This window comes from Cervus elaphus, chromosome 27 (assembly GCF_910594005.1).
Source record: "Cervus elaphus chromosome 27, mCerEla1.1, whole genome shotgun sequence".
Taxonomy (NCBI): domain Eukaryota; kingdom Metazoa; phylum Chordata; class Mammalia; order Artiodactyla; family Cervidae; genus Cervus; species Cervus elaphus.
Genome location: NC_057841.1, coordinates 7,613,229 through 7,629,213, shown reverse-complemented (window position 1 = coordinate 7,629,213; position 15,985 = coordinate 7,613,229). Strand labels below are relative to the sequence as shown.

The window sequence follows — 15,985 nt, the reverse complement described above, 5'->3', positions numbered from 1 at the left end:
TCTCTCATCTCAGCTACTTCTCTCCGTGGGCCATAGTTAGTTGCACTAAGTCTGGGAATAGAAATTCCAGTTTGACCCCAGAAAGCTTCCATGGGGTGGGGGGAGGGAGTGGTGCAGAAGGAGAAGGGGCGGGAGCGGGCAGATGGAGGGGAAGGCGGGGACGAGGCCGGGGGAGGCTCTGGGAGCAGGAGCCCCCCACCCCGAGCCCGCGGTGACGTAGATCGGGGCGCGGGGTGAGGTAGCCCTCGCCCACCAGGCTTCGGGCAGTGTTCCGCTGACCTCGTGACGACCGGCGGTGGACATGGGTTCCATCCAGGACCCTGACTGCGCTCTCGGGGGAGGCCGCGCCTCAGTCCAGGCGTTACCTTCCGCCGTGGCATTTCTCTCGGTGCCTGACGTTCGCTAACGTAACCGGCTGCTGCAGCTCGGGGCCCCTCCAACTTAGGGCATTTGCAACAGAAACTACTCCGGACGCGCGCCAAGGGAGGGGCTTGTGCCTGCAAAGCTGGACGCTCAGCCAGGGCCATTCTGCATGTGTGCAATGTGAGTGCAGCCTGCATGCATGGGGGATGTGTGTGCATGTGCGTGTGTTTCCACGCAGGAAGGGTCTGGGGCGGGGGGAGAGACAGGGAGGGAGCAAGAGGGCTGAGAAGCTTCGAGAGAAGGATCCCTGTTTATAAAATATGATTAATGATCTGCACTAACTCCGAGAGCGGGCTTGGCGAAGGTCGTTGACAATTCTTACAGCTTTCAGCCTGAATGCCTAAGTGCGATGTATTCTTGATCAGATTTAAGTCCGATTCACAGAAAAGTATTGAAGTGCCCACCGTTCTTTATAATGCAGAGTAAACATGCACAAATAAAAGTGTCACGAATTGCAACTGACGACATGGATATTAATGTCATATAGAGACATACTGTCACACATATATATTTGTGGACACCCAAAGAGATTAAAATTTGCATACTGGAAGCTTTAATATTTTTTGTCGTATTTTGAAATGGATGTGAATCCATGGTGAAAATCCTTGGGTCTGTTTAAGACAACAGTATTGCAATAATAACTTTCATGTGTGGAAAACTGACAAGTTAGACCAACAGTCAATGAACAAAATTTCTGCACTCCTCCTCATAAAATTGTGATTTTCCTGACTTGACTTCTTTCTCTCACCCGCTTATCACCCACATATGATTTCACTCAGGGTCATGCGGATTCTGCAATAATATTGATACTGTGCTTTTAAGAGATTTCCTTTCTACCCGCTTCTCTACAATGCATGCAGAATCTGAGAATGTAACTTGAGAGGCAGGAGGTACATCGTGGAAAATGGCAGCTTGAGGGCCAGGACGGTTTTGTTACTGTTGAGAGCGCCATTCTCGAGCCCAGTGTTTACAGTACTGTCCGTTTGTCAACACACGATTTAAAAAATGGCATGAAAACAAAATATCTGAGTTCTTATACCACTTCTGCAACATGCTTGGTGTTGTCAAAATGTCAACTGTTTAATATCTTCAAATATTAAACTTTTGGGGACTTTTAAGTCCCCACCAAAGATTAAGAACACTGTTTTTCACAAAATGTAACTCCCTGAAATCCCCCAAGAGAAGTTCATTTTGGAATGTCTAAGTAAATTAGAATATTTGGGTGGAAAGAAGTCAGCAAGTCGAATGGACTAATGTTTATTTATAATTTTATAACAAACAAGAATTCTGGTTAGTGAAATAGATGGAGAAAAATACTTATTTTCTCTTGTTATTGTCCAATGAATTATTTGTACAGGATTGGGGCTCTGTTCCTTTAAGCTAAGGAAAATGGCATTTTAATGAAACAATGTTTAATTGCTTGTCTATGTAAGTCAGGCAATGGTGTGTGATTGTTGGACATTTAGATCGGAAAGGTTCCTAAGAGACTCCACTAAATAGTTAAAAGTGAAAAACAAACAGATACAAAAAAAGAAAATCTTCTGAGAGGCCTTGTCTGTCTGAAAGCTGGAAGTGAAACTGTCTAAACTATAGTATGAAATCTAAGACACACTAAAAATATTTATTAAATATGCATGCTCAAAAATTTAAGTGCACTACTTATTAATGAATATTTAATGTTAAGTCTCTGCATAAATTTCTTGGGATTTTCTAAATTATATCTGAGAAAGGAGAGTGACATTGTGTACCTAAGACCAGAAATAACCTTTAGCTCTCTGAACTAACTTAACTTTACAGATTTCAGAGTGGATTAGAGATATATTTGATATAAATTTTCAACCAGTAGTCCTCAATAAAGGCTGTTTTAAGAACAGTACATATGCTGCCTGCTTTTATACTGTGTGGAGTAGGTAACAATTTCATGTATAAATGGAAAACATTAGTGCAATCCTAACTTGCTGTTTTTTCCTGAAATCTTTCCCTTTCTTAGAACCTGGGAACTCAGAGATTACAACTCTGTGTTTAGATTATGGAGGAAGAGAAAACAGCCCATTAGCATGAGTGGTTCAGTATGGAATTCAGCATATGGTGATCCCATGCCCTGATGGGAGGCAAAATTGTGATAGTCCTTACGAAATTGTTTCAGCCTGCTGGAATCTGAACCTAACCAACAGAGTATTTTTCATTTTGGTGTTGAAAATGATTTCAGTTGTTTCTTAAAGTTTAATTATCTGGAAGGTGATGAATATTGTAGTAGTGAAATAGACACTATACATTTCTCCTAAACACACACATACACACACACACACACCATTATCTCTAATGTGATCCTTGCCCAGGTTCTCCCAGCTTCTCACTGAGCTGCTTCCTCTGGGATCATCTTTTGTGTAACTTTAAGAATTTGGGGTCAGTCTGTCTGAGCTTAGTTGGTCATGGTGGAAACCTGCATGTTGTTTGAAAGACTTTTGTGACGATTTCTTCATCTCTCCATGGTATCTGAGCCTGAAGGCACCTTTTTATGGTGCCTACCTGAATTTCTCAATAGTTTGATAATCAGCCAGTCATCTCTTCCAGATCTGTGCAAAATGGACCCAGACACGTACAGAGAAAGCCTTCCTTATCTTCCCCCACGCCAGAAACCCTAGCCTTCCCAGGGAATCGGCTGTTTAAACAATCTGTCCTGGTTTCCTGCTCGGAGGAAAACTCCACGATGACCCCCTAATCCTATTCTTATTGCAACATGGGTTCTCTTTTACTTTGGGCACCTATTTTGGTTAACGACACAGATGTCATTAATAACTTTTGGTCACAGTGTTCATGCAGATCCGCAGTGGAGGCCAATGCATCATGGCAAACACACTCATAGTCGCAGGGGTTCAGAGGCACGTAGTCTCAGAGTCTGCAGTTTGGGATGACTCCATCAGGAATTCCCAGCAGGCGGAGGCCCTCAGAACTGCTCCTCATTTCAACTTGAATCGAAGGGTCTCGGCAACAGCTGGCTGCAGCAGAGCTGATACAGAATTCCCCAGATGTGGTTCGTGACGGCATGTCTTCATGGAAGGAAAGGAAGTAGGCCGAAGAGCAGTCTTCACTGAAGGAAAGACAGGTTCAGGGAGGACCCCTTGTTGGGAAAGGTTTCCCGTGTTAGAGAAGGGAGGGAGTGTTTTCCTCGGCACCTCTTATAACCCCCACAGTATGTTAATGACTTAACAGATAGGTTGTTATTAACACCAGATGTTCTTACAGCAGCAAAAACCATTGACTTTCTCTGCCCCCAAATCTCATTATGCTTCCCCATGCATCGCTGACTGCATGTGCACGTTGATGCAAACTTTCCTAAGAGAACTGAAAAGAAGATAGGAGAAGCTGCAGCATCTCTTCGGTGGGCAGTCAGATGCACTTGTAATGAGACCAAGGTGGGAACAAATGCTCAGAAACCTTTGCCTGAGGTCTCATCGGGCACCTCATGGAGTACAGTTTGACGGAAAGCAGAATTCAGCATTTACATGGTCGATGGTATTAGAATCAACACAGTAAGAAAAGGAGTTGTCAGGATATGGATGAGTCAGTGTCATAATTAACAAGTCAAGACATTTTGTTGATGAGGAGAGCTGGGTACAACTTTTTTTTAGTGACTTTTTAATCGCATAAAATAGACATAAAATTTTGTTACGACTATTTTTAGTATTTTAGTCTATTTACGTCGATTCAAAGTACATTCGCAGTGTTGAACAACCATCACCACACCACCATCCATCTCCAGAACATTCTTTATCTTTTAAAACTGAAACTCTGTCCCCATCAACCACTCCCCACTCCCCTCCCTGCAGCCCCGGGCCAGAACTCTTCTACTTTCTGTGTCTATGAATTCAAGTCCTCTAGGGAACCTCCTGTAAGTGGGACCTCAAACTATCTGTCCTTCTGTGTCAGGCTTATTTCATTGAGCATAGCATCCTCAAGGTCCATCCATGGTGTAGCATGTAACTAGGTGCAATTCTGCCTTCTTTATAAAAAATGTGGTGTTTATATATACAGATGGGCAAGAACTTTGCCAAATAAACCGATTAACCAAGTGACTATAATCTCAACAAAAGCCATTCTAGAAAATTTATCTTCTCTTATCTGGCTGTCTTTGCTTGTCTTTGCCTCCTTAGAAGTTTCAAGAGAAATACAAAAGGAAGCTGCATCTTCTTACCAAACGCAAACCCATGCAGCAGAAACTACACAGAGCAAACCTGAGACTGAATTGAAGTTAACTACTCTCTGGTTAGTATTTTCATGGTTGACTGATGACTTATAACCAGACTATGTCCCCCTTAAAATGGAGGAAGCATATTAAAAATCAGAAAATTAAAAATTAAAACCAATCAAAAGGAACAGTGAAGTTGATATACCAGGAACCTGAGATGAGCTCATGAAGGCAGCCAGGCTTCTGGCTTGAAGGAAAACCACTGGTTAAGAGGGTCTGGCTTTCTGGGGTTGGAACCAGGGCTCCTGTGTGTCTCTGGGACCTCAGGGCCCGGCTGTGAGCCGATATTCAGTTCTGGGACACATGGAGGTGTTTTGGTATGCCCCCCAGTAGATAGAGAACCCATGGCATTCATTTTAACCTGGGGGCCAAGACGAAATTTTTGAGAGAGACAAGTGGTTGAATCTCTTATTGAATCACTAGCCTGCACTCACTGAGCCACCAGGAAGCTTTTGTTCTTCACAGCAGCATCCTGGTGATCGGGTCGAGTGGGGACATGGGGGAGTCATGTCAGATCGCTGAGACATCTTATACAATGAGCCATTTTAAAAATATTTCAGGTAGGCAGGCATCATTAAAAGCACATGATGACAGAAGTTAAAAAAATTTTTTGATTCTGGTTAATCACAACAGTGCCTGCCTTCCTTCATTCATTCCACACTCCCTACTCTAAGCCAAGTACTAGATTAAGTGCTCATTTAAAAAAGAATATTTACTACAGGGGAACTTACATTTTATGACGTTTAGTCCTCACAAGAGCCCCACGAAGTAGGCGCCACTATCATCCCATTTCACAGATGCTCAAGGTCAGAGTTGGTGACCGCACCCTGTTGGGAGGGCTGAAGAGCCCAGGGAGAAGGCGGCAAGGCAGCAGCCCCGATGGCGTCGCTAACCCACCCACCAGAGGATTCTAAGGTGGAGCTTCCTAGCCCCAACACAAAGAGGGGATACTATTCTTCACAAGATTTCCACGATCTAAAAAATGAGAAGTCCATTTTTCCACCAAAAAGCATTATGTCCTAATACTCATGTCTAAGTGAAATTTCTCCTATACTCTCTCAAAAAGAAGAGATTTGAGTCTGTAATGGATTGCATTCCCAACAATAGTTTTACCAAACAAACAAAAAATCCATACAGTGTTCCTCACTGTATTTCGGAGGTGAAACTATCAACCTATAATTTAGGAAGAATTTACATGAATTACCTGATATACAAAGTGGGAATTCCATTTCAAGTTATTAGGAACAAGAAAAATGTGCAATCACTTGAAATTGTTTTAATAGTTTATTCATGCGGACAAATGTAAGTTCTTTTCTGACTATGTGTGTTCTTCCTCATCATACAGCTGCTGATGTAATCAATCTTATAAAAGTATACATTCCTTTAATACATTGTTTTAAAATAGCTGAAGGAAAAAAAATAAAATAAAATAGCTGAAGACATCAGAAATGTTATCCCAAACTGTATTAGTACTCTAGGAAAGGGGATCATTTCTAGAACCATTTGTTTTTTCCTCATTTTCCTTTTTTTCTTTCAACTGTCCAAGTCATTTTATTTTTTTGTTATTATTGTTGAAGTACAGTTGATTTGCAATATTGTGTTAATTTCTGCTGTGCAGCAAAGTAATTCAGTTTTATATGACTCAGTGATAAAGAATCCACCTGCCAATGCAGGAGATGCAGGAGACTTGGGTTCGATCCCTGGGGTAGGAAAATCCACTTGAGAAAGAAAAGGCAACCCACTCCAGTAGTCTTGCCTGGAAAATCCCATGGACAGGGGAGCCTGGCAGGCTGCAGTCCATGTGATTGCAAAGAGTCGGACACGACTGAGCGACTGAGCTCACACACACATATAGGTGTGTTTATATATTCTGTTTCATAGTATTTCCCATTATAGCTTATCCCGGAATGTTGGATACAGCTCCCTGTGCTATGCAGTAGGACCTCGTTAGTTACCCATTCTATATGTGTAGTTTTGCATCTAGTAACCCCACCCTCATTGATTTTCAAACACTTGTTTGTCTTCATAAAATGCCACTGGTATAGTTGAGCCTAGCCAAATCTTGGATTTAAACCCTAAACTGCAAATGTTTAAGAAACACTTCCATTCAATACCTGATCTAGAGGTTTTCCACTTGTTGGGAAACGTAGGCTCCACCCCCGCCAGGCTCCTTGCCCATGTCCCCGGGCAGAAAAAGGATCAGATTCCCAGGGGCCACAGACCCTCTGGCTGCAGAACTTGTCAGCACTGGCTTCTCCCTGGCAAACTCCGAACTACCCAGCCCTGCCTCCTGCTGCCGGCCAGGCCTCCCCACGGCCCTGGGTTGGCAGAAACTTCTGGGGCATTTGAGTAACACAACACACACTTTCTTCTTTATTTCCTACAGCTTAAGCCCTTTGGTTTCTAAAAAGCCTTTATTTAACATAAATACAGAAAAGATGTGTTACACTGTGAGTTACAATACAATACAATCATCCATGAAGTACCAAACTCTGTTCAAACAAGGTTCATGGACAGACTGACAAATTTACAAAAGCAAGGAAATTCAGAGAGGAGGGGCCGCCATTCAGCGGGGGTCTCCCCGGTGTGCAGCCAAAGTGGGCCAACAGACAGCAGCTTGTGGCTTTCTCTTTTTCGCTTGAGTTTATCATACTTCAGCAAAGTGGGGTGGAGGTAGAAATAAAGCAGTCCTTAAAAATGAAACAGTTTTCTATATGTCATGTCTTTTTTCAAAAAAAGTAAGTTATCCCATATTTACTGGGCAGAAAAAAAAAAGTAAGTTATCCCATATTTACTGGGCAAAAAACAATATTCCACTTTTCAACCTCTCCCCTACACTTTTTTGAGTTTATATTTGCAATTTAGCTTATCTAGTTGTTTATGCTGGGGCTTTCTAGATTGAAGCACAGAAATAACTTTTAGGCAAACTGATCATAAACTTCCATCCTAGGCCTTCTGTTCATTAAGACGCATCACTGAAACATGGTTTCAGCAATATTTCTTATGGTAAAAGACATTTCTTTAGAACAACACAAAAAAAGTCTAATGGGAAAAAACAATACCTGTATCTGTAAAGTATTATATAGATAACTGTTAAATTTCATCTTATATTTTTATCTTATTTTTGAATGCAAAGATGTGCTTACAGTTACCTCCAAATGAACATTTGATGAAATTTTCTTTCAATCCCAACACCAACAAAGGATTCCGAAAATTCAAGTCTGCGCTGGAAGCAGCTATAATGGAATCAATGTCTCTTTGCCCCATGACACATCATTGTGCTGTCTGACTTCACCCTTCCTTGCTGTGCAAAATTACAGGGAAGTTGATGGTGTGAACACACGACTTATTCATTTCAGTACTATTTTAGTCTTGATTAACCAACAGGGAATAAACACTGAACGTCTACACAAGGGACTGTAGAAAGTTTGGTCATCTAATACCCTGAGAAAAAATATAGAAACTAAGTAAAAAACAAAATTTTGCTCAATAAACACTGCACGAAACACTTATTTCCAAAATGTGATGGGAATTTCATATGTATTAGTCTTGTCCATGCTCAAATGGAGTCATAAAAACCTCATGACTGCTCTCTTTCGTGTGTGGAGATACCTACCTTTGAACTCAAGAGTTAACAGGTAGAGAACGCCATAGACAAGAAGGTAGGAACCATGAATTATAGATGATTCTTTACAAGTGAAAAAAATGAGAGTGTTTGTTGTGGGATGTCTAATCTTCCAGCGACTGAGGCATGTTGTTGTTTTGAGTCTGTGGTCCCCATGCCAGCTGTGATCAGAACAGAAGACCATCATTCCTTCTGAAGTAGAAGTAGAGAGTTTGTCTATGGAATTACAATAATTACACATGCTACATTTTGTAAAGTTTATTCCATTTAGTTTAATTCTGCTCACAGTGGCAAAGTGAAATGACTCATAACTATTAACTCCTGAAAAGTTGAAAACTCATAGCAAAGTGGTTATGCTTCTTTGTGGCGCAGTCATTTAGAAGCAGAATTGTTTTGAATTCATATAATGTGTTAAAGAATCGTGTGTCTACAAGTAGATCTCTTAAAATCCATTGGTCCCATGGACACAGGAAAGATTTTCCTCCAGTTGTGTCGCTCTGCCCTGTTATGAAAGTTTAGGGCAGAATAATATCCTTGTTCTGGGCTCCCCCCGTGACTGAATCCTCCTGCCAATGCAGGAGACGGGTTTGATCCCTGGGTCAGGAAGATCCCCTGGAAATGGAAATAGCAACCCACTCCAGTATTCTGGCCTTAAAAAAAAAAAAAGCCCTTGGACAGAGGAGCCTGGTGGACTACAGTCCAAGGGGTTGCAAAGAGTCAGACATGACATGAGTAACTGGGCACACATGTCCTTGTTGTATTCTCTATAAACTGGACACAAAGGAATTTTATTTTATTTATTTATTTGGAGACAAAGGAATTTTACTAAGAGTGGTTGATTCTTTCTCTAGACAAGATTTTCTTGCAAAATATGGCAGTCGGTGATGAGCTGCAAATTTGGAATAATTCCTGGTAGGGGTCAACTCTCTCCACCAGTGTCAATGCCACGCATGATAATAACCTGAACACTCTTCAGAAAAGAAAAGAAAAGGAAAAAAAGAATGATATTCAACAAAGTTGAAGAGACTAGTGGAACACAAGAACAGCTGACTTTAAATACACACACTACCAGTAAAACCACATGCAAGCTGAAAGGCCCAGGTCATGGGGACTGCAGAAGGAAGGTGGACTTCACTCAGGGCCCTGGGCGGCCACCAAATCACTTTCAACAACAGAAGGACACGATCAGACATGTTCCTAAAGACGACTGATCAGTGAGAAGGAAGATCTAGTGGCTGAGAAATCCATTAAGAGCTAAGTTCTCACCAAACTTGAAAATCAAAATCCCGAGGTTGGGCAGGAGATGAGGGTCCAGAAAGGACACTGGGAAGGAGAGAGAAAGGCCTGCGGAGTGCTGTCTGGGGGTGGGAGAGGCCGCCTGGGGAAGACAGAAGGGCCGAAGGGGTCAGACCCCGCCGTGCCGTCAGATTCAGAGACCTGGGAGAGGCTGCCGGGAGGGGCTGGCGGGGAGACCCTACGTGGAAGGGCGTTGGGGTCCAGGCCCAGGTCTCTCTATCTCTGTGGTCCTGATGAGTGTGTCTGACGGGACGCAGAGGTGTCGGAAGAAGTGACGACAGGATTCTGGAGGCTGAAGACACACAGCAAGGCCCCAGGCTCCTGGAACACCACCGTGTGTATGGCTCCCAGAGCGGACGCGACAGGTGAACACGGTCAGCGTCGTGCAGGCGTGGGAGCACCAGCCTGGGCTCCGCCGGCCGCCCTGCGCCCAGCGCGCCCCGGGACCTCTTCTCCAAAGGCCCGTCCGAGGCTCTGCACGTCCTGGCTGCTGGGCCGCCCGCCCCAGCGTTTGTCCTTCTGTCCTTCAGCCCCGAGACCCATCCTGACGCTCACTCTAGACCCTGCATCTCCTTCTGTGGATGTCTCTGCTGCCTCCCTAGTGAAAATCCCCCCAAAATGTAGAATTGGAGCTGTATGTTTTCCTCTCACTAAGCTTTGGCCAAGCTCAGGGCCTGGATTATTCTTCTGAACCACAGACTAAAGGAAATTAAAAAAAAAAAAAAAGTTTAAAAGAAGATGAGGGAGAGAAGCAGGGATGCCTAGACAAACCAGAAATAAAACATGTTACTACATTAAGTTGTAAAAAGTATTAAAAAACCTATCTGCAATAATAATCTCCTCAAATGTCAAGACCAGGGGAGAGAAATTAAAACAAACTTGCTGGGAGCCCCTGGCAGTCCGGGGGTTAGGACTCGATGCTCTCACTGCCCGTGTTCAGGTCCAGTTGCTGGTTGAGGAACTAAGCTCCTGCAAGCCGCACAGCGTGGCAAAAAAGGAAAGGAAAACACATGTCAAGATTTTTGTTTATTTTGGACAGATAAAAGAAGCATTCATATACGTGTTCAAAATTTAGGAGTAACAACTTGAAAGGGAATCAAAAGGAGGAAAATTTGCTAAAAACTAACAGATATTTGGAGAAATCATGATAAACAGAAAATACACAGAGTAAAAAGGGTTTGTATTAAGATTGAAAATAAATGAGAAGTGAGAGTCTAAGATCTAGTTATATGCTATATCATGAGAGACAACTATATAACAAAACAAGAAGTATGAAAGAATGGACATCCAGCAAGTATTAATAAAAATGAATTAAATGTAATAATAGAAACAGTAGATAAAATAGAATTTATGATGAGAAGAAATAAAAGGGATAGTTCAAACTGGTAAAAGTAACAAGAAGATTAAAGTCATGGATATTTAGATACCTAACACTATAAAGCAAGCACTGAGAAATATCAAGAAAATAGACAAATCATCAGTTATATTAAAGGACTCAACACACATATAACAGAAATCACAGGGTGAAGAAACAAAAATAGTTGAGAATGACACAATTCATAAGGTTGAGCTAATATGGAATGTTGTAGCTAATGAAGGGAGAAGATACCCGCTCTTCAAATAGTTAGTTTTGAAGTCATAAAATGACTTCAAACAGTCATTTTAAAGAAGAGAAAAAAAAAAAGCCAGGGAAAACTACAGATAAATTCCAAATTGCAGAAATCATACATTTTTCTGAGCCATATGCAAACAACTTTGATGATACAGAGCTAGCCAACCACCTAGTATAAAAAAATAATTTAAAATTGAACAAAAATTTAAAATACTTTATATAATATAAATTTAAACATTTTTAAAAGAAAAACCAGTTGAAAATTACTACTTAGAAAAAAAAAAAGAAATAACAGCTCTGCATATCAAAGTCTTAAATAGGAATACATTTATTATAAACTACATGAACTAAGGTTTCAACTCAAGAAGCTGTCTAAAAAAATGAAATAAAATCAATCTTAAAAAAGTAGAAGAAAAAGAGTAAAAGTCAAACAACTTAATGAGGCAGATAAAAATAATAGTAATAATTGAGTTCAACAAAAAAACTAAAAAATTTAACAGATAAACATTGGCAAGTCTAATCAAGAAACAGAGAAAATACACATAATCAATCATTTGGAATAAAAAATATGAAAATAATTTTAATTATAGAAGAATAATGTGTTTATATCAATAAATTTAACAATCCAAAAGAAAAAATTTTTAAGGAACATAAGTTACCAAATTTGGCTTAAAGAATAAGTGGCAACCTTCAATAAATAAGTGATTACAGGAGAATTTGGAAATAAAGTCAGATCTATTATAAATGCATAAGATTAAATGGTTTTATGGAGTTGGCTCAGTTAAAATTTTTAATTTTTAAATTGCAGAAATAAGAGATGCCCCTTTGAAATAAAATATTCAAGCATATGTAGGTATATATAGTAAAAAGATTAGCTCCCCACCCCCTCCTTTATCCAAATGCCAAAGCCTAGGATTAACCTTATTAACTGCAAACAGGCAAATATGTCTCTCACTATATATATGGTCTTGCCTGGTGGCTTAGATGGTAAAGAATCTGTCGGCAGTGTGAAAGACCCAGGTTCAATCCCTGGGTCAGGAAGATGGGTATGTCTTTTACAAAAAAGAGATGTTGTAGCACATATAGTTCCACACTTACTGTTTAACTTCAACCACATATCATGACATCATCCTTGTCATGACATACACACAGAATCCATCTGTGTGGATGCACCACAATGTACTGTGGAATACTTATGTTCAGTGCTCCCTGGCTTCAAAGACGTAAACATCCATAGACGGTCATCCAACAACCTGGAAAAATCTCTCCCACCAGACTGTTTGGGAAAAGTCTTCATGTGAAACAAGAGAACAGGTTCCTTGTTTTGGCTGCCCACAAGCACTGGGGGAATGATCAAGTCCAGGGTGCAGACTAATAGTGAAAACCAATTTGAAGTAAAAACTCTCCAGGTTAGCCTGACCATTTAAGAAATATACACATACCCACCCAAACCCTGCCTTTTTTTCTGTATAAAGAATTGCTGATCATGTTTCTCCTTCAGGTCAGGACCAACCTACACCTCCTGCTGGGAGGACTTAGGCAAGTTTTACCACCCAGGTGTCTACCATGATGCTCCAAGTTCCACCACTGACAAGTGTTCACTTAGTCCTTCTGCGTGTTCTTTCCCCCCATGTCATTCACTGAAGTGCAAACACCAAGAGAGTGTCCAGCCATGTCTTGATGAGCCATGATCCCTTTCTGAGGTCTTGGGATGAGAACTAGAAAGAATGAGATCCTTTCTTGGAAGGACACACTTGGAAAAAGAAGACATCAAACATGGAAGTGAGGCTGGGTCCAAACTGTGGGGATTCTACCAGCTGCCTATGGAAGGTCACGAACGGCAGAGCCACAGACTCTAGGAACACTAAGAATAGGACCAATTTATCTGACTCTTTGTGACCCCATAGACTTAGCTCACCCGGCTCCTCTGTCCATGGGATTTTCCAGGCAAGAACACTGGAATGGATTGCCATTTCCTTCCCCAAGAAGACTGATTAGTTAAAGTTTCTTTACACTTTCTTTACAATATCCCCAGATTTATTAGAAGGGATATGAATCATGTGTGACCACTGCAGTATTGTTCCTACTTCAGATTTACATTCTCTTCCTTTACCATTTTGTTGGAGGGAATTCCCTGGCCATCCAGTTGTTAGGACTCCGTGCTTTCACTGCTGGGGCCTGAGTTCAATCCCTAGAAGGGGAACTAAGATAGTTCCTGGTAGCTGAGTGGCGCAGTCAAAAAAAAAACCCAAACAAACAGAAAAAAACATTTTATTGGAATCATCCAAAAGCCATGCTTCCCTGCTTCATATTGAAAATGTTAGGATGTTTTCAACAAACGGTGGTGGGACAATTGGATATGAACTTTCTAAAGAATGAAGGTAGATTCCTTCCTTAAGTATACCCCAAAATTAACTCAAAATGGATCATAGACGTAAATGTAAGTGCTGAAACTATAAAACTCTCAGAAGAAAATACGTATTAAATCATCATGAACTTGAGGATGGGCAGTCTTCTTAGATATGACACCACATACAAAAGCACATACAAAAGCAAAAACAGGCTAATTAGATCCAATCACAATGACAACAGACACTATCAAAAAAGTGAAAAGAACTCACAGAATGAAAGAAAATATTTGTAAATCATATATCATACTGATAAGGGACCTGTGTATGGTATATGTAAGGAAGGCTGACAACTCAGTAATTCAAAGACCAATAACCCTATTTAAAAATGGGCAAGGAATATGACCAGATATTTCTCCAAGGAAAGTATGCAAATGGCCAAGAAACTCAAGAAAAGATGCACAACCTCAGTAGACATTAGAGAAATGCCAATCAAACCCACAACAAGATACCATGCCATACCCACCATGAGAGCTAAAATGAAAAGAGAGATAATAATAGCAAGTGCGGGCAAGGATGCGGTGAGTTCGCACTGCTGGTGGGAATGTAAAACGATGCAGTCACTTTGGAAAACAGCCTGGCAGTCACTCCAGAGGTTAAACACAGAATTACTATGACCCAGTCATTCCATGTGGATGCCCAGAGTCATTGCTCATAACAGCCAAAAGAGGGAACAGTCAAAGGTGTTCCATCGATGAGTGCATAAACAGTGTGTGGTACAAAAACACAGTGAAACACTATCCAGTCATGAAAAGGGAATGAAGCTGACATTCACACCATAGCCTGGCTGTTCCTCTGAGCAGCGTATGATGCATGGGGGAGGCCAGGCACCAAAGGCCATATAGTGTACGATTCCACTCACGGAACATCTAGAATAGGCAAATCCATCGAAAGTGGATGAGGGGTTGCCAGGGGTGGGGGATTTGGGAGAAAAGGGGAGGGGATGCTGACAGGTGTGGGGTGATGAACAGGTTTGGGTTCCAGACAGAGGTGATGGTTGCACTCCACTGTGTACATGACAAAATGTACCGAATGTACATTTAAATACTGCATGTACATGCAGTGTACAGCTTAAATAGGTGAGTTATGTGACATGTGAATTATATCTCAATAAGGTTGCTAAAAAAATGTCAGGGTCATTATCAATGGTCTTGGTCTGTTATGTACAAAAAGGGATTTAATGGCCTGATAAACGATGTATCTTCCTAGGTATTATATTATATTACAAGTAATTTTTTCTCATGTGCCCCACTTCCTTGATCTTCTGGTCATTTAGAGAAGGACCAATGTCACAGTTGTGAAGAGAGACAGCCTGGCACCTGAAGGAGAAAGATGGAAGGAATGGCCTCTTGCCCTGACTTTGCTATGACCAGCTGTGTGACCTTCGGCAAGTCACTTAACTTCTCTGGGCCTTACCTCATCTGAAAAATGAGAAGCCTGAACTAAATAAATTCACCCACATTAGAATTCTGTGATTCAGATTTAAAAAGGCATATGTAAATATAAACATAATTATGAAAGCAAACCATATTGTATTTGTTATTTTTTTTAATATGTAACAACGTGTGAATCAGTGTTTGTCTTGTATGATGGGTTATATTAGTGTTTTACCCTGGTATGTTTCTCAGTTCTTCCAGAACACAAGAATATTTAATTTTATTAAATATTTAACCCTTTACTATTATTATTATTTTATCAATAATTTAATTTTAATATTTAATCCCTTGAAAAAATATTTTAGGTGTTGAATTGCATGTATTAAAATGTGATAACTTGATTGAAATACAAGTCTGTTAAATCTACAAATACAGATGCAAGACATTTGTGATTTTTCCAACCCTTGGGTTTTTTTAAAGTTGGAATTTTCTATAGAGAGTTAAGCTTTCTTTGTTTAAATGTGTTCTTGGTTTTCAGATTGATTATAGTCCTCGGCGCATAGCTTTGATTCTCACAATGTCTGTGCATGTGCTAACTTAATTTACACAGACACAGAGAAAGAGGGGCTCTTAGTACATCTTTCCCAATAAAAGGGAATAAGTAGAAAAATACTTCATCCTGCACTTTCATATGCAAAACCTGATTATATGCAATAGGTCTGCACTAATGACAAGACGAAAGCTGTGGTAAAATAATTTATGATATACATTCAGTCATGTTCCAATGAAGGAAGTAGTCAAATGGTGATGACTGCTTTAAGTTTAAATTTCCAAACCAGGAAACTATGAGCTCCATGAGGCAGAGAGAACACTTTAACGGAAAAGATTTTTTTAATTGAAGTATTTTTAGTGTGTACGTTTGAAATGACGTTATATCTCCATGAGCTTGAAACAAAAGTCATATATTTTAACCTTAGATACAAAAGAGGAAAAAGA

The 15,985-nt window shown here is 40.6% G+C and overlaps 1 protein-coding gene and 1 long non-coding RNA gene across 2 annotated transcripts in view; one reads left to right on the top strand and one right to left on the bottom strand.

Moving 5' to 3' along the window:
* ZNF516 (zinc finger protein 516) overlaps positions 1–390 on the bottom strand; it is a 99,235-nt gene extending 98,845 nt beyond the window's left edge. Inside the window, exon 1 of the mRNA XM_043888731.1 lies at positions 280–390. The gene's annotated coding sequence lies outside the window, so the exon portion shown is untranslated. The remainder of the gene's footprint in view (positions 1–279) is intronic.
* A 15-nt stretch (positions 391–405) lies between these two features.
* LOC122684619 lies at positions 406–15,138 on the top strand. The gene is made up of 3 exons (XR_006338108.1): positions 406–543; positions 4,578–4,689; positions 14,890–15,138. It is a non-coding gene; the product is annotated as an uncharacterized LOC122684619 (long non-coding RNA).
* Positions 15,139–15,985: the final 847 nt, after the last annotated feature.